Here is a 16,712-nt window from a genome sequence, read left to right as displayed (position 1 = left end):
CTCAGTTCCCACAACAGGACCTATGATGTCATGTGTGTCCAGCTGTGTGATTGGCTGAGGCCAGCAAAAGCAAATGCAAGTTAGACAAAGCTTATAAGCTTGCTGAAGGAGCCATTTGCGCTTAAATGTAAGGCATATTCATTTTACAGCAGTAAGAATGGCGGGGTAAACAATCAAAGTTATGAAAATACCCTGTGCTCGCCCAGCCCTGTACGCACTGTAGAGTGTCCAATTCACAAGTTGCAGTTGCCTGTAAACATTGCGCACCCGACTTAATGGCACCTCAGTTTAGCAGCCTGCCTGCATGGCCTCCATACGTTTTTGAGCAGTCTCTGGTCGTCTGCATCCTTGGCTATGTGAGCAGGGTAAATACACACAGGCCAGGTTGCAATCGAAAGGTCTGCGAACCGTGTATTTGAGACCCCTGTTTTAAAGCACGATTGTCACATGGGAAGTGACCTGCGTTGAGCAGAGCCCGCTAATCATGGGAACAGATCAAGCGCCAGGCACAGTGGAGGAAGGAAAACTGACAGGAAAGAGGTGCACTAATAACTGAGCTTTATTCACTCTGACAGCTATTGTGAAGGCACGAAAAACACCAAGTAATACTAGTTTGCACCACGTGTGAAGCGATTACAGCAGCAGCACCCTCCTTACTAATCATCCAGATAATCCACTTCACTCGAAAGATCAACTGAAGGCTTGCTGACACACCGGTCCCACACATAATTTATGACGTGGGCCTCAGATATTTCCCGTTCTTTTTTGTGGTACAACTGTAGCACTCGGGTCCTTCGAACGCTGTCACGCAGCCCCTAGGCTTGCATTCCGTCTTACGGTGAAGCATCAAATTGTTTCCTGTTCCTGTCTTCAGCGTCGCCGCATGCTCCCGCAACCGGTTTTTGAGGCAGCAATGAGGTCGTTGAGGTCTGTCCTACGTATACACGGGCGTACTTAAAGGCAATTTCATACACTACGTTTTTTGTACACTCCACAAACGCACTGGCATGCTTCTTGGTGCAGACAGGCGGCCTAGGTCCACAGCGGTTCACTATCGGCACATAGCTGCGAGTTTGTTGGGAGTGCTGCTCACTTAAAAGCTTTCCCGCCAAGCCGCATAGCATGAATGCAGGGAAGCCTGCCTGGAACAGTTTCCCGACCTGCAAGACAAAACTGACCTGTATTTGATGCTGGCAGGACATTACGAGGGCGTTTCTTAAAGGGGCCCTAAATAGGGTGCCGAATGTTACGATTTTGCGTGTGCAGTCACTGGAGTACTGTCCAAGAAACGTCATCCCGCAAAAATTGTTTAAATGCGTTAAATATTAGCCGAGTTATCACTCGTTAAAAGGGGCCACCCATAAGGCCTGGGGCTCTCCTCCTCTAGTAGCTCCTCCAAAGCACTGTGGAAGCCATGACGTCATCGACCCGGCGCAAGACCACCGAGAGAAACAGGGCAATCCATCACCCTCCTTGATGCACGTGTAGTCGTTGGCTGTGCTAAGCCCTGCGCGCGCTTTTTTTTTTAGCACTCGACGCGCATGCTCCGCCCACGAGATTCCGGTTGTGCGGTGAGTGCTGTCGCTGTGGTTCGCGTTCGCGGCGCCGTACTGGGCAATGTCTCGTGCATCGTAGCGGCACGTCAGTGCAGACAAAACTACGTCACAGCGTGCAAGTGTGGCGGCAAGGTACGGTTGGTAAGCCAGGAGAGAAAGTGGAATCTGTTTTGCGTGTTTGTGCGGCCCCTGCTTTACGCAGAGGTGTAATATTTGGTATACGTTGTCGTGAAGGGATACTCTAGCGATTGCGCAATTGAAATGGCGACCTTCGGAAACCTATTTAGGGCCCCTTTGAGGCAGCAACCGCTATGCCCTACTTGACCAACTTGAGTGACCAGAGGCGAATGGAAGCAAGGCTTTCCTGGAGTAAGGAGAGTACACCCTAGAGCACTGCGTGGCCCTGGGCCCGCCCGAAAGCCCGGACCCGACCCGGCTGGCGAAGTCAATTGCCGGAGGGCCCAGGCCTGGCTTGGGCTTGACGTTATGGGCCGGACTCGGGCCGAATTCAACCCCCGGCCGTTGCTAGTTTCGATGTGAAGTAGAGAAAAGAGCATAAAAATGAATATTCCGAGTTCACTTCTACACGCGTCTTGATGTTACTTGTACACATTGTTTTAAAAACGTGTTTTGCTAGGTCAGATAGTCACTACGCTGTAATTATTAATGACATTTCATGCACTGCATCAAGATTTTATAATTTGGTGTATAACATACGAAAGATACGGTTACAAGGATTGTTCTAGTGGTGAAGTTATTAATTAAGACACCCTGGAGCTGTGCACCTATGTCTGTGTACGCGTGTTTTAGATGTTGAACCAATCTGAATGCGGCTGCAGGGCTGAAAATCAAACTCGCACGTGCTAGAGAAGTGCCACCGCTGAACAACTGCTGCAGGGAAAATATTTCAACGCTCGGGAATTCAAATGGGGAGCAAGAAATTTCAGCAATGCCAACTTGTGACCGAGACAATCACGTGAAGTTGCTAAGAGTCTAGTCATCAAAGGTTATGGCGTCTCTCGTGTAAGGATACGAGCTATTATTACGCCCATGTGGCGTGAACTGCAGACGGTGTAAGCTAAACTACGTGCACTTTGAAACCCTTATTTTTTGCGTTTCAATTCAGGACGTGCTTGTAAGGACTAGATGCTTTGTCTGATTTCCCGCTACGAAGACACTGGACCAAATGTATAATAAACAAATTTTCTTCGGCGTCTAAGACCGGGCCTCGTCACACACACGCAGGCCCTCCCTAGGCTGAAAAATGAATGTCCGGGCTTGGGCTGGGCCTCGGCTTGAGACAACGGGCCCGTGCGGTGCTCTAGTACACCCAGCAAACATGGTTCTCCAACAATGTCAGCTCCAGGTCAAGGAACCCCGGGCCACGTTCAAGTGGCAGCTCCACGGTTAGTGTGAGGCAGTCAAGCGCCCCTTCGAAAACTGCCAGAACCCGTCTAGCAGTGTTTGTCCGATGGGCCAGCTGACGACTTGAAAAGAAGATGGCAGTCATTTACAAACCTGAAAACGCGCACAACACCAAGGTTGCCTAGTCCCACTTCCGGTCAAAATGAGCCACCAACATGTCATTGAGTGCAGGGGCTAGGCAAGAATCCTAGCCAGTAATTGCTGTGGCTAGGATTATTGCCTAATAGGTTGCACTCTGCAGGACTTGTGGAAGCAGCGGTGCAGAGTTGTCTAAGTCTGTAAATATAGGTGTTGCGTTGGTGATGTCCCAGGTTTTATATCACCTTGTAAATTGGACACGTAGTAGAAAAAAAAGGCTAATTGAAATGTATAAAAACGGGTGATACAATGTTCCATTCTGGCTCGGTCAACTCATTGTTGAGAACATGCAGTCTTAAACAAGTGCGCACTCCCACAGCCCACTTTCTGTGTGTTAACAGTATGCATGAGTAAACAATTTTTGCTGTTCTTGGCAAGCATGCTTTTGCCAAAGTAACACTGTTAAGATGGAACAGATGCTGAATTTACCTAAAGTTTCTTCAGTGGGGAACACGCACGAAACATGGCTCAAGTAGTAAGTTTTAAAAAAAAGGAGAGGGAGGGGAAGTAGGGGCTTAACCACTAAATAATTGCACCATTAAGTTTCACCAATTTGGTGCTTGCATGTAAAATATGCCAGCGTAGTTTTTGTTCTCCAAGTTTAATGTGGTAATATTTAAGGCTGTCCCTTTTCGCACCCTTAGAAAAAATTTTACAAATTGTTCACCCACCTAGTAAAATATCACCAGACAATGTTCACCTTTATCAAGCGGATTGCAGTGCTACTGGAGCATGTCTAAAGTCTTTTTTCACCCTCTGGCATCGCTTGTGTTGCTGCTGTTTTGCGGCCATAAAGTCGGCAGCTTCCTACACAATGCATGCATGCCGTAGTGCACACCCTCACGGCCATTTTACATGGTATCCACTATGTAGCTTTTTCCCTTCCGGAGTGGGGATCACTCTACATTCAGCTCTGTGGCACAGTCATGCACGAGTAAAATGGAACAATTGACAGGACGAGCAGCAACTAAAAAATAAAACTCATCACCTTGTTTCCAGACTTTACTTTTACACCAACAAACCTCGCTTTCTTTCACAGTTTAAAAAAGGATTAGGTATATAAGCTGTCATTTTTTACAAAACATCTCTCCAGTCGTTTGTTTTTTTCTCACTCTTTCTCTTTTTCTTCGCTCTATAGACTGTGCAGCAACATTTCTGTTGTTTCTTGTGATCTCGCTGCTTCCCTGATTGTTACAGGTGAAATGGCCCTGTCAGCGATATTTTCTTTTGACTTTAGCCATGCCACCCAAGACAGTGTGTGTGTGTTGAATTGATTTGCAATAAATGAATAGAACACCCATTCATGGAAATAAATTTCGGCTTTTGTTAAACTGCTAGAGACATTTTTCAGTTGGAAATATATCGTTGACACTGGCATTTGACAGCTCAGACAGTGCCAGTGGAAACTGCATTCCAGAGCTCCTAAGGCACTCACTCATTCGATCTTGCATGTCTCCTCCTCCTCCTCCGTACCTTTTGTTTTTGTCTCAAATTTGCCAACATTAACATGCATGAACTTGCCACAAAGTATGCCGTCTTTCTTCCATGGAGCTGAGAGGCTACCAAGTGAATTCCAAACCAACTTCCATTACACTTGCCTCATGTACACAGCCTTAATATGATTGCACAACTCTCAAGAAACAGTTAATATAAGCATGGCATCTGCAAAATGGACAACCGTGATTTTATTTCCAGGGAATGCCCCATTAAGCACAAGGTTAAACATTGCACAAGATTATTAACAACACCAAAGAGCAACAGCAAGACATGTCCGACACTTGCTGTTCGAGTGACATATGAATACATAGGCTATAAACAGCTGTAACTCTGCTGCTCCCCCAAATATTCGCATTTCCTTCTACAGCAACTGTCTCATACCCATAATGAGCTCATCATACATGTATAAATGAGAGTCCACATCTGTCATGTAGAAAATAAAAAACACTGGATGCATGCCAATTGTTGCACATTGTTAAGCCATAACTAATTCCCCACATATTGTACTGAAGCCTGTATTACTGCACATTGGTGTACAGAAATTGAGTAACGAAATGACTCAGTTCATGCGGGACACATCCCACTCCAGTGTTTGTCCCGTTGCCTGATGCACACGCTTGAAGGCAAGGTTTTTGTGCTGCTTTGGTTGTAATGAACCAGCTATACTGGATATTCTACGAAAAACATCACTATGAAATACTACAATGCCACCTAGCTCCATTCCGTAACAGAGTAGCTTGCAGCCTGCAGTAGCCAACTAGGGGGCTACTGTGCCGTAGTCTAGGATACAAAGAGACTAAATACTAGAGTCTGCCTTCCAGTGTACTGCCACCACTGTTTGGGATGTAGCACACTTTGCTTGAAGATATTCATCAGCTATAGCAATTCAGTCATTTAACCAATCTGTTGTGTCAGCAAGCACGATAACAATTATCATTGGATGAAATTAAGAAGGTTTACATTTACTTTTATTTGTCATGACACGAAAAATGATTGTATTTCATCTACAAACTTATTGAGTGAGCTGTATCGTGCTCTCCCCACCACATAGGGTTAACGGCTGCGCTGTAAAAAAGCTTCATACACGTGCATGCATGCAGACAAGGAAGTGTGTGAACTTCCAATTGGAACTGTATGCCATAGCTGCTACATGCAAGAAAAACCTATTTGCTCATGACGCAAAGGAACTCAAATTCAGAGCTTGAATGTTTGTTTTGCATGCCCGTGAATGGAAACAGCCTTCTTGTTTCAAGGAGGAGGAGGTGGCCTTTATTGTGGGAGGGAGACTCTACGTCAAGTGGGGGAAGGGGGAGTATAAGGTGGGGGGTTTGTAACTTGGGACATCTCAAATGCGTACAGTGCGACCCGAAACAGGTGGACTCCTTGAGAAGGTTGGATAGGCCGCGTCGGGTGAGGAGGGCAGGCTCACGACTTTAAACTGCTCGTGCTAGACCACTCTTGGAGCATGGAGGGTTCCAGTGTTCGAGGGTCGATGTAAACGGAGGTTGTATTTGGAGGAGGCCTGAAGGTTCTGTACCGCCCGAACTTAGGACAGTGCCAAATTAGGTGCTGGAGATTGGCAGGCGTGGGGGAGGCGCAGAAGGGACATCGAGGCGGTAGAGACGGTGTGTACCATTTACGGTATGTCTCGGGGGTAAGGCTAGCATTTGCAAAATATTTGTTTATGAAAATTTCGGCTGATCTTGGGAGCGAGGGCAGGGTTGGATAAAAAGCCGGTTGGAGTCAGGGCCTTGAGGCGGTCTTTTTTTTCCTTTTTGTAATGCAGAAGCTGTATCGCAGGTGGTAATGTCTGAGTAGGTGGAAAGACCCTTTAGCACTCTCAGTTAGTGAAAGCAAGGTCTCTGCCACAATGCTGCAAAAGAGCTTGTTTCTTAGGTGGAATTTGAAGAAAACTTGGGTATTTTGCAGTTGTGGGTGCACTTGTTTGGTTTGTTGATCACCAGTAATTTATTTTCATGTCTCGGTGAGATTGCCCTCGTACATTTGTGAATGATCGAAAATAAAAATGTGTACTTTTTTCAAACATGTTTCATACTTTTTGCCTTGGTTTACATTACTGAAGTCAAACAATGCAAGTTGTACATGTAACCCAAGAATGTCAATGCAAAGGCAGGGATCAACAGCAGCAGTCATCGCTATGGGTTGCCAAATCCAGTGTTTTCAGTGTTAATTCGAGGTCAGGTTTTTTATTCGCAATCTTCGAAAACTGTCTCTGGTTGCTTGTTAACATATTAGGAAAGGTGTGATTAAAGTGTGTGTGTCCTTTTCTCTTTTTATTGCCTTTCTGTATTTACATCAAAAAGGCCTTTTTGCTTCTTAGTCAACTTATTTCCTAAACTTGGGCATATGTTTGATAGTAGTGACTAGCCTCAAGGGAACAAAAACTTCTGTCAGGGATGTTAGTTTACCTTTGAACCAATAACAGTTCAAACCTAGAGGTCCTCCATTATGAATACATGTAGATAAGTATCGGATATAAGCAACGTCGTCAATCTCGGGCACCTCACGAAAACAGCCTAACAGCTCAACGACATTGTTCAGCTTGCGTTGCCTTTTTAGTTTTCATGCTGGCCGGGCTGACGTAGTCTGCAAAGGGAGCGAAGAGATGCTGCAGGAGCCTTCTTATTTGGTTTTGTGTTTTCCTGGCAAGTCTGCTCGCAGGGTAGTGAGAGGCGAGGAGCGAATCTTGTTTTGACAGGTCTTTTGTTTTGCTCCTTTTGTGAAGCCAGCAAAGTTTGTCCATTTGCTGCTTAATGATGGCGATTACCACCATTCAAAATGCCTGCAAACGATGGAGACCGAGATTGAGGAATTAAGAGCTGGGTTAGCTTTCAGAAATGCCAAACAAGAACGTTCGAACCAGATCCCATTTTTTTACCATCACCTCTTCTCACACTTACAAAAACAAGAACACTGACTTAGACCTATAAAACAATTTTGTTACCAGTGGTCTTGTTACAAGTCTATCACACCCCAAGTGGAACTAGCAGAAAATTTCAAGTTGAATCAGAGGACTGCAGATGACAGATTCAGAAGTGGACAGGAGCACAAATAACGTGCACTTTGAAATTTGTGCAACACTTGCACTGTACATGCTGCTGCGAGATACACCAAGACAACCGGGGCACAAGATGAAACCCGCAAGGGTCTCGCGCAGCTTTCCCGCCGCACAACAACTGCAAAAGTTTCAACCCCGTACTGGGTTGCCTGCAAGGCATCCATGTCTTGCTAGGCTCATGGCAGGAAAAAAAAAAAAAAAAAAAACCCACACAGCCAAATTAGAATGTTAAAAAAATAAAAAATCGCTTCAAACGCAACCGGCAATTTGCAAATGACTTCATTTCAAACAACTACCCCACCGAATGAATCTTTTTTTAACCTGCAGTCCTGCCGTACAAGAGCGACGAACCATCTTGGTGACCCTTTTTAAGGTGCTATGAACGACGAGCGTTTCACCTGCATTTCTTACAGGTAGTGGTGTGATAAACTACTATCGCTAACAGAAACAATGAAAGTCACGTTGAAAGCCTCGCACATGCTGAGCACGCTTTTCGTACAGACGTGTCGGCGCCGTAGAGTTCTTTGACACTCCAAAACAGCCGATTGCAGGTTAGGCTGCTGGCAGCATGCATACAACAGAAAGGCAAGGAAGGTGACACAACAAATGCATTTATTTAACGTATAAACTACACAAGTTCGGCAGCTTCAGTGTCCAGGAGATGCGTGGAGAAGTTCTTCATGATGGTCCTCGGAAGTGCGAACGAAGCTCGGTGACTGTACAGCCCTGATGATGTCCTGAAAAGATATGCCTGTTGGTCCGCGAGGTGCAAGCACCACAACTACTGCTGGTACACGTGAGTGCCAGCCAGCAGAGGACCCCTATCCGCCAACTGGGGACCGCGCTCTCTAGCAGGCAGGTTCTGCCGAGAGTACAACTGATTGGTCTGGTTTCCCAGCCGTTGCACGCACAAGAAGATTCCACTCTTTCATCACATCCCTTGCCCACCCACATGCCAGGTTGGTCAAGGATATAAATCTTGAGGCACCAGCACCACCTGCAGGTCAGCATTTGTACCTGAAAAACAAACAAACAAGCAAGCAGACACAAAGGCACACACACGCACACAAAAACAACGCAGTTTCACGGCACTCGCCACGGCACAATGAAAATCAAGCACAAAGCGACAAGCTTGATATGTACAAGTGGCGCTGCCCGGCGCCCCATCCACGGCACAACAAGCACAGGTGCGGCCAGCCGGAAGCCCGGCAGGGACCCGAAGGGGGCCGTGTCGGAAGAACGGCCGACCACAAGAACAGGCAGGGCGCTTGGGGCAAAATCACCATTAGGCATTCAAGGAGCAGGGTCCCAGAGTGCAAATGATCAGCACCTATCGCGTCTCAGCGCTGAGCTGTCACTGCACACTGGCCGTCGCTTGAATTCCTAAAGCCAGCAGACTTGCCCGGAGAGAACGGAGTTATGCGGTGCTGCCCGGCGCCCCATCCACGGCACAACAAGCACAGGTGCGGCCATCCGGAAACCCGGCAGGGACCCGAAGGGGGCCGTGTCGGAAGAACGGCCGACCACAAGAACGGGCAGGGCGCTTGGGGCAAAATCACAGCACCGGGGAACTGGCACACACACTATCAGAGGTCTGGAGCCAGCACCCTGTCCTGCCATGCTACCCTGCCGTGTCTCGTTTGGAAGTAGCGTGTGAACGTTTCCCTCACTGCCTTTGCAGATGAAGAGTAATTATTGCTTGCCAAACGAGGAACACTCAAAAAGTTGTCACCAGCTTCTTGTTCTCGTCTCCATCTACCTGGCACAATACTACCATCTACAAGCAAAGTGTCCACATCATCTGAAGTGCAATACATGAACTGGGGCTTATTTTCAATATCAAGAGTTCTGAGATAATTGTGCAGAAGCACAGTGGACCATATCACTTCATCAAGTAGCTCTAATTTACCTTTCATTTCTTGGCGTAGAATCCTCCACCTGTTTGCTAGGATGCCAAAGGAGTTTTCAATAATTCTCCTGGCTCGAGAAAGTCTGTAGTTAAAGATGCGTCTTTCAGCGTTCAGTTGCTTGCCTGGGTATGGGCGCATTAGGTTCTCTCGGAGAGGGAAGGCTTCATCGCCGACCACAACATGAGGTGCTTCCCAAGGACTTCCCGGTAACTGTTTTGGGCCCGGTATGTGCAATAGGCCGTTTCTAAATTTAATCCCGAATTTGCATTCGTTGAAACAACCTGCATCTCCTCGGGATCCCGCCTCGCCTACATCGACTAGAATAAATCTATATCTGGCATCGCACACCGCGAGAAGTAGTGACGCAAACCGGCCTTTGTAAGTGCGGAACAGGCCTCCAGAGTTTGCTGGGGCCTCTATGTGCACATGTTTGCCGTCGATTGCCCCAATGCAATTAGGAAATTGCCAGAGGTTTTCAAAATCAGTCCCTATTTCTCTCCATCGGGCAGTAGTCATTTCTGGCAAGTACAATGGCTCTAGAACCTTATGCAAAGCTTTGCAAGTCTGCAAAACGTAACGGCCCGCCGACGTCGAGGAGACCCGGTACGATTTAGCAATTATCTGCTTTGATGATCCGTGGGCCAGGAACCTGAAATAGGGAATATCTAGACATCACACGCCATTGCTAATGGTTTCTGCATAAGTACATGAAATTTACAATATGATGGCATTATAGCTTGAATAAACCAAGGTGCAAACAAAATCCTGTTCGGAATGCGTGTGCAGGTTTACACGAGAAAATATGAATAATCTAAAGCACAATGTTACACATGTTGCATTACCTGCGAGCTGAAATTAGTTGAGCCCCCAGAGAAAGTGGACAACCTTCCTATTGCTCATCTGTGCAGTAGTGTTGAAATGGTGTTGAACTTATATATACAGCATGTCCTTAAAGGTGCCATGAAGAGAAAACACAAGTTTGGTTCATTCAAAAGATTGTCTCGTTAGAATCATACTGACACAACTTTTAACGTGAAGTTCACTCAAATAAGCCACATAATTAGGAAAAAAACGTCGCATGCCCCTGGCAAGGGACACTTGTAAATGCACAGCTGGAGTGAGCCCGCGCCAATGCCCGCTTTACATTCCTACCCATCATTTTCTTTTGTACCATAGCTCTTCTTGGCCAATCCCCCTAAGTGGGTATGCGCCCATCTCCCCGCGAGGGGGACTCGAGTAAATGCGTTGCATAGGGGGTGGGTGTATGCGTTAACGTTTAGTGTTTGGGGGGTTTGTGGTATCACGTGTACACCACGCCGCTGACGACGTAGTTTGAATGAGTCAAGGATATAAGGCGCGTTCGTAGCATTGGATTCTGTGTCGGTTTTGTGGCGCAGTGGGTAGAGTACCATGTACCTTGTGTTCCGCCCGCAGGGTCATGGGATCGAAACCGGGCGCCGGTAACTTATTTTTTTTATAGTGTAGTGGCCTGGCTGCGGACGCCTACAAGAACGGGAACGGGTGACATTGTGAGTTAAAGAAATGCTCTGCATTTAAAAAGGGAATGGCCATGCGACCCACTAGCTCATTTCCTGCAACAGAACCTATGATGTCACACGAGACAGCTCTGTGATTGGAGAAGGGCGGCAAAAACAAACAAAAATTAGGCAGAGTATCAGCCTGCCGAACAAGCTATTAGCCTTAAATTTACGGCGCATTCTTTTTAAAGCCGTAAGAATGGTGGTAAGTGTAAGTTACGAAAGCACATGTAAACATAGAAGTACCGCTGCGTACTACTGTTGTTGGTACTGCGCGCACTATTCTTGTTTAGCTGCACAGGACTGCGAGGCTTTGGGGTTGTCTCAGACGACACTGGCCGGTTGATTGACGCGACGGTGTCTTACGTGAACATATCTGTCGAGCGAGCAGTATGTTTCACGAAAAGATTTTCTCCCAGAACAGAAAAAAAGGCAGAAAACGACACATCACGGTATGGTGGCGCCATCTAGGTTCATTAACGTAAACAAACGCGCAACGTAACGTAAAACAAACCGCGATACCAATTCTGCCGTCCAGGGTGGAGACACCCTTTGAATGGTCTCGTGCCGCTGCGATTGGGTCAACGTGCTCTGCGCGTTGTTTGTTTCGTTTCCCACGCGACCCAGCAACGCGAAACAGATCAGTTGATTCAAACTTCGGCAGTTAATCGTGTTGCGGCGATAATCCTAGCGCGATTTTGGTACGACTTGCTTCGCCGGCGAGCGAGCGATCGAGAATGGCGGCCCCAGCGTGTACGTGTCTCTACTCTGTACAGCAGACGCGGGAATCAAGGGACTCTAGGCTGCAGAGCGGTCTGTGATGTCATAGCAGCTACGAAAACACACGATTTAGCGGGAAAATTAAGATTTTAACATAAATTGATTAATTTCTCAGTGAATAAAGCAGCGTTTGCATTCGAACAAGTGCTGGGGGCACTACAAAACACGAAATCTTTCGAATAACACAAACTCGTATTTTGTCTTCATGGCTCCTTTAATGAACCTGAGCCTGATTGAATGGCATGTGATACTCTTGTCTGTGGAAGACCAACGCATGCGCTGAGACCAGATTTCTACGTTGCAACACATGATGCTGCATATGAAGTGTGTTGTGCATGCACAGTTCGTATTTCTAAGTACCAACCGCACGAAACACACTCCAGTAACCCGAAAATGTACACATTTTTTCCGTCTGGTATTTCATATCATGCTGCTATACTACAGTTCATACCATGAGCTAGCTGCAGCACTGTGGAGGCTACATTGTTATCAATAGTGCGCCCACTGAGGGCGCCTGACTCGTCATGAAGGGGGTCCTGAAAGGGCATTCCTTTCTCCCTTCTGGCACAGCAAGGCCCCGGCGCCCTGAGGGGGTGGGCGGTTGACAACAATGTAGCCTCCACAGTGCTGCATCTAGCTTGTGGTATGAACTATAGTGTGAAGTTCAGGAGGACAAAAGACAAGACTTGTAAACCCAAGCACTGCTCTTAGCTATAATTCGGTCAAAACATGTACAGCCGGCCAATTTTGCCGTAATATCACGGGAGCGTCGACCAGCGTGTGGGTCAGTGCCTTACTACGGTAGAAAGCGGCAAACGTGCGAGAGTACATCGCATGCACAGAGCGATCCCGCCAGTGCAAAAGTCATCTGCTAGGCTATTCCTGCAAGCACGACACAGCCCCTTTCCGCTGGTTATCAGCTGCCTTGCTGTGAACAAGGAGCACACAAAACTACTGTCACCGCTCCGGCAATCAAGATAGGCGGCTGACAACTTGTGGAAAGGGGCTGTGTTGTGCTTGCGGGAACAACCGAGCAGACAACGTTTGCACTGGCGGGACCGCTCTGTGCATGCGATGCACTCTCGCTCGTTTGCCGCTTTACACTGTGATAAAGCACTGACCCAGACGCCGGTCAACTCTCCTGTGATATTACTGCAAAATTAGCCGGCTGTACTTTAAAAGCAAACTGCATACTCAAATTTAACAGCTCAAACTTACTTCAACGTTAAGGCGAGCTTCTCTCCGGCTGACACAGTGACTCTTGTCACCCTTTTTGGCCGGATCAGTGGGCTCACCAAAGCAAGGAGACGGTCAAACCTGCACGGTGGCAACAGCAGAATGCAGGTGTAAAACGGGAACGGCAATGGACGTGGATAGAAGTTTGTCGGTTCAGCAATGTACGGGGTAGAACAGGGCAGCCACTTTTTCCCGACTTACACTGCTATGAAAGAAGACGAGTTTGTGTTTCCCACCAAGCATTTGTTGTCCTAGGGGGCAATGGTACACTATGCATGCAGGTCCCCTCGTACCGGCGTTTACACATACGAAGATGCTTACACGGTCATGGCCCGAACAGAAATAGTAGACGGATAAATGAAACACGACCATCTGTATGATGACCCCGTTGCAAAAGTAGACATTACTCGGGCAGACTTGTTGAATGCAATATCGCGAAGTCAAGCCAGTTGTTTGTCCCTACCCCCTTTAATTTCATAAAGGTTAGCAGTAACGCGCGGCTTCCCCGCTAAACATTGCGCGCACGTGTCACAAAAACGGATGCAAAGAAAGTGCAAATAAAAAAAATAATTACCTTTCAACCGACATCCGGAAGTACTCGAAGAAGTCCCGGCCTTCACCAACCCTCATTTCTTGGACCAACGTGAAGTACTCACTGCTTTTACGTCGTCCTCTGAGTATCTGCCGCATAGGCTTATGTCTACGAGCCACTAGTCGCTTCTGCCTCACGGTGTCGGCTACAACAAATGCCGCCATGAGGGGAAAACTGACTCGAGGCGCATTTTGAATGTATGCTACTAAACATTCCTTCACAGGAGTACTCATCTGGTGACGAACTAAAATCACTGCCACCAGCAAAAAAGCACAGACGCTAGTTGCCGGTAGTGATCAGACCACCCTAGTGTCTGGTTGCCAGCGGACTAGCGGATTGCAGTGGCGGCTCTGAAACAAGCCAACGGTGTTGCTAGCCATAGCCTCCTGGCTAGCTCAAGAAACTGTTTCGATGAATGCTCGCTGTCCAAAAAGAGGCGCTGTTGACGCTGTTTTGGCTCTGAGGATGTAGCAGGTTGTCATTGGTCCGCTTGGTGGGTAGCCTAAACCAATAGAGAGGCTCTCGTGGCGCCGGAGTGCGCGGTGTGCCGGAGGTACCGTTTAAACCCCTTTCGCCTTCCGCCGCGCGTTCCGGCCGCCGGAATGATTTTGGACGGACCGGAACGCCCTCGACGGAGGTACCGTTTAGAGGCCTTAAGGCCGAGGCTTGTCCGCCATCCGGTGTCCGTGCTCACTGCGCAGCACCTCGTGAATCGAAACATTGGTGAACAAAAGGTTCACAAAAGGTTAATAAGAACACAATAAACGATTCAACAAAGGTTAGAGAGAGATAGTGTCCCTGGAGAGACGTGCTGCGCATGCGCGAGAAGATTGCATTGCTTTTCATTGAATTGCAATGCACTTTATTGGATTGCATTGGATTTCAGTAGCTTGAATCTGATTAAATGGAATTCGGGATTGGATTTGGATTCGATTGAAATGGATTGGATTGGACTAAATTGAATGGTACTAGATCGGATTAGATTGAAAATCGTCTTAGCAGCAGTAGGCACTCTCACGGGTTATTTACGGTGAGAACGATCCCCAGTGCTTCGCCCACTCGTCAGTATTCACTTCGTGGAGATGCGTGAATTTTTTTACATGACCGCGCGGCAGGAATTACAGCAACGCCGCAATACGAGGCCCCGCACCGGCGGGGCGTTATAGGCGCGCGCTGCGTGAAAGATAACAAGCCACGTACAATCCTCTCCTTGCGGCTCATAAAGGGAATGATATTGAAGTGGTTCGTTCGCCGTCCCCAGTTCTGTACCGAATTCAACTGTCGTTTCGGCGTGCCGCCTATAGCAGCCACCGCAACGTGCTGGGTGTCTCAGCGGAGCATAAAACCAGGAATGGCTGTAGACGCAAACCTCTGATGAGCGAAGCGTCATGGGAGGGAACACTCGCGCACATCAACAGCAAGCAGAATGGTGAGAAGACGAGGATGCACGATGCGGCGACCATGGGTGGTTTCCGGTTTAAATATTGCAGGTAATAGTTGCTTCCGTTACAAATTTCGTGCGGGAGATGATCGGTAATAGATTGCTCTACTTGGTCATATGTACAGTCCTTGTCAAAATTTTGTGGGCCACGGCGACCGTGGCCACGAGCAGGCGCGCGGCCGAGCAGGGGCGCTATGTTTGCCGCTTTGGGCTGGTTACGCGGATAAATAGAGTGAGGGGAACTTTCGCGGTTTTTTTCGTACTCTGGCTGGCGCGATAAGTGTAGTGGGGCCGGTTTTTGAGAGCATGCGCACTTCGCTTGAGTGGAGGCACTTTGCGCAGCACTTGCCGCGGAGGGCCCACAACAAAAGCAAGATCAAAAGTTCCCCTCGCTCTCTTTAGCCCCGCAACCAGCCGACAGCGGCAATCGCCGCGCCCCTGCTCGGTCGCGCGCCTGCTCCGGCCACGGTCGCCGTGGCCCAAAAAAATTTGACAAAGACTGTACATCAAAGTATCGGCGGAGGGCATTTCAGGACCCCCTTATCACCTTTGCTACACAGCCATTTAAAAGGCCTTCCGAAGGCTTTCGAATAAGTGATCTATGGGGTTCCGCATTGCAAAAGCATAAGGTGAATTTCGAGGTGAACATTCTACTATCACTTGGAAGTTGCCATGCTGCACAGGCATACGACAGTTGTGCAGGAGTGCGGCGGGTGAACCTGAAGTCTGAACGCCTACTGAAAGAAATAAGGGGCAGTGTCATCTCAACAAGTCAACGTTCACGCAATAACCTTCTGACCTGGAGGGAACGACCCAGCGAGCACACATTCGTTACCCGGACAGCAACTTGGTTCGGCTGTATCACCCATATCACTCATCGTCAGTAAGAACCACCTAAATGAACCACGACAGCCGGTACAATGAACATAAACGCCTTTTTAGAACGAAAGCTTGATAACTCCAGGCATAAAACAGCACGAACTACCTTCAATCTGACCTTCAAGCTCAAGCCACCGTTTTTTCAGCTTGCGTGCAGTGAAAGCGTCTATTCGCTCGTTGGTTTCAACGGGAGGGGGAGACATGGAACTAGAGTAAGAGCATGTGCTATCATAAAATTATACACGGCGCTGGCCGCATCGAAGTTTCCTGGGAGTGCTCCGATACAACGGCGACAGCGTCGAGCAATGTCTCGGTTTTGCCTTGCAGTAAAATTGTGAGCGCCCTCGCTGCGCGAAACCCGAGCAATCGCTCGACGAACTTGGTTTCGCCGCGTTCAAGCACAGCATTTTTTTGTAGCCTAAGCTACACTGGCCGAGGTTGACCAGGTTTGCGTGGACCTTGAAGGGCCGTACTGCGAAAGCGCGGGGAGCATTGGATTGGATTAGGTTGGATTAAATTGGATTATCCAATCCAATTGGACTACGGGTGTGAAGAGAATTAGGTCTGCACATTCGCCGGTCTGCGCATTGCAAAGGATTGACGTCATAGCCGCGGCAGACGCACTGGCGCCGGTTCGTGCC

At 48.0% G+C, this 16,712-nt stretch overlaps 1 protein-coding gene and 1 long non-coding RNA gene across 2 annotated transcripts in view; one reads left to right on the top strand and one right to left on the bottom strand.

Moving 5' to 3' along the window:
• Nucleotides 1-16,712, top strand: part of LOC144143144 (dehydrogenase/reductase SDR family member 9-like) — a 54,493-nt gene that overhangs the window by 10,799 nt on the left and 26,982 nt on the right. The window lies entirely within an intron of this gene.
• On the bottom strand, nt 8,291-14,048 carry LOC144141054 (uncharacterized). The gene is made up of 3 exons (XR_013316423.1): nt 13,734-14,048; nt 13,142-13,240; nt 8,291-10,254 (listed from the first exon to the last, which is right to left on the bottom strand). It is a non-coding gene; the product is annotated as an uncharacterized LOC144141054 (long non-coding RNA).

Source organism: Haemaphysalis longicornis, unplaced genomic scaffold (genome assembly GCF_048455015.1).
Source record: "Haemaphysalis longicornis isolate Haplotype H1 unplaced genomic scaffold, Haemaphysalis longicornis Haplotype H1 scaffold_6, whole genome shotgun sequence".
Classification (NCBI taxonomy): Eukaryota; Metazoa; Arthropoda; class Arachnida; order Ixodida; family Ixodidae; genus Haemaphysalis; species Haemaphysalis longicornis.
Note: the sequence above shows the minus strand (reverse complement) of the source record. Positions and strands in the feature narration are given on the sequence as shown.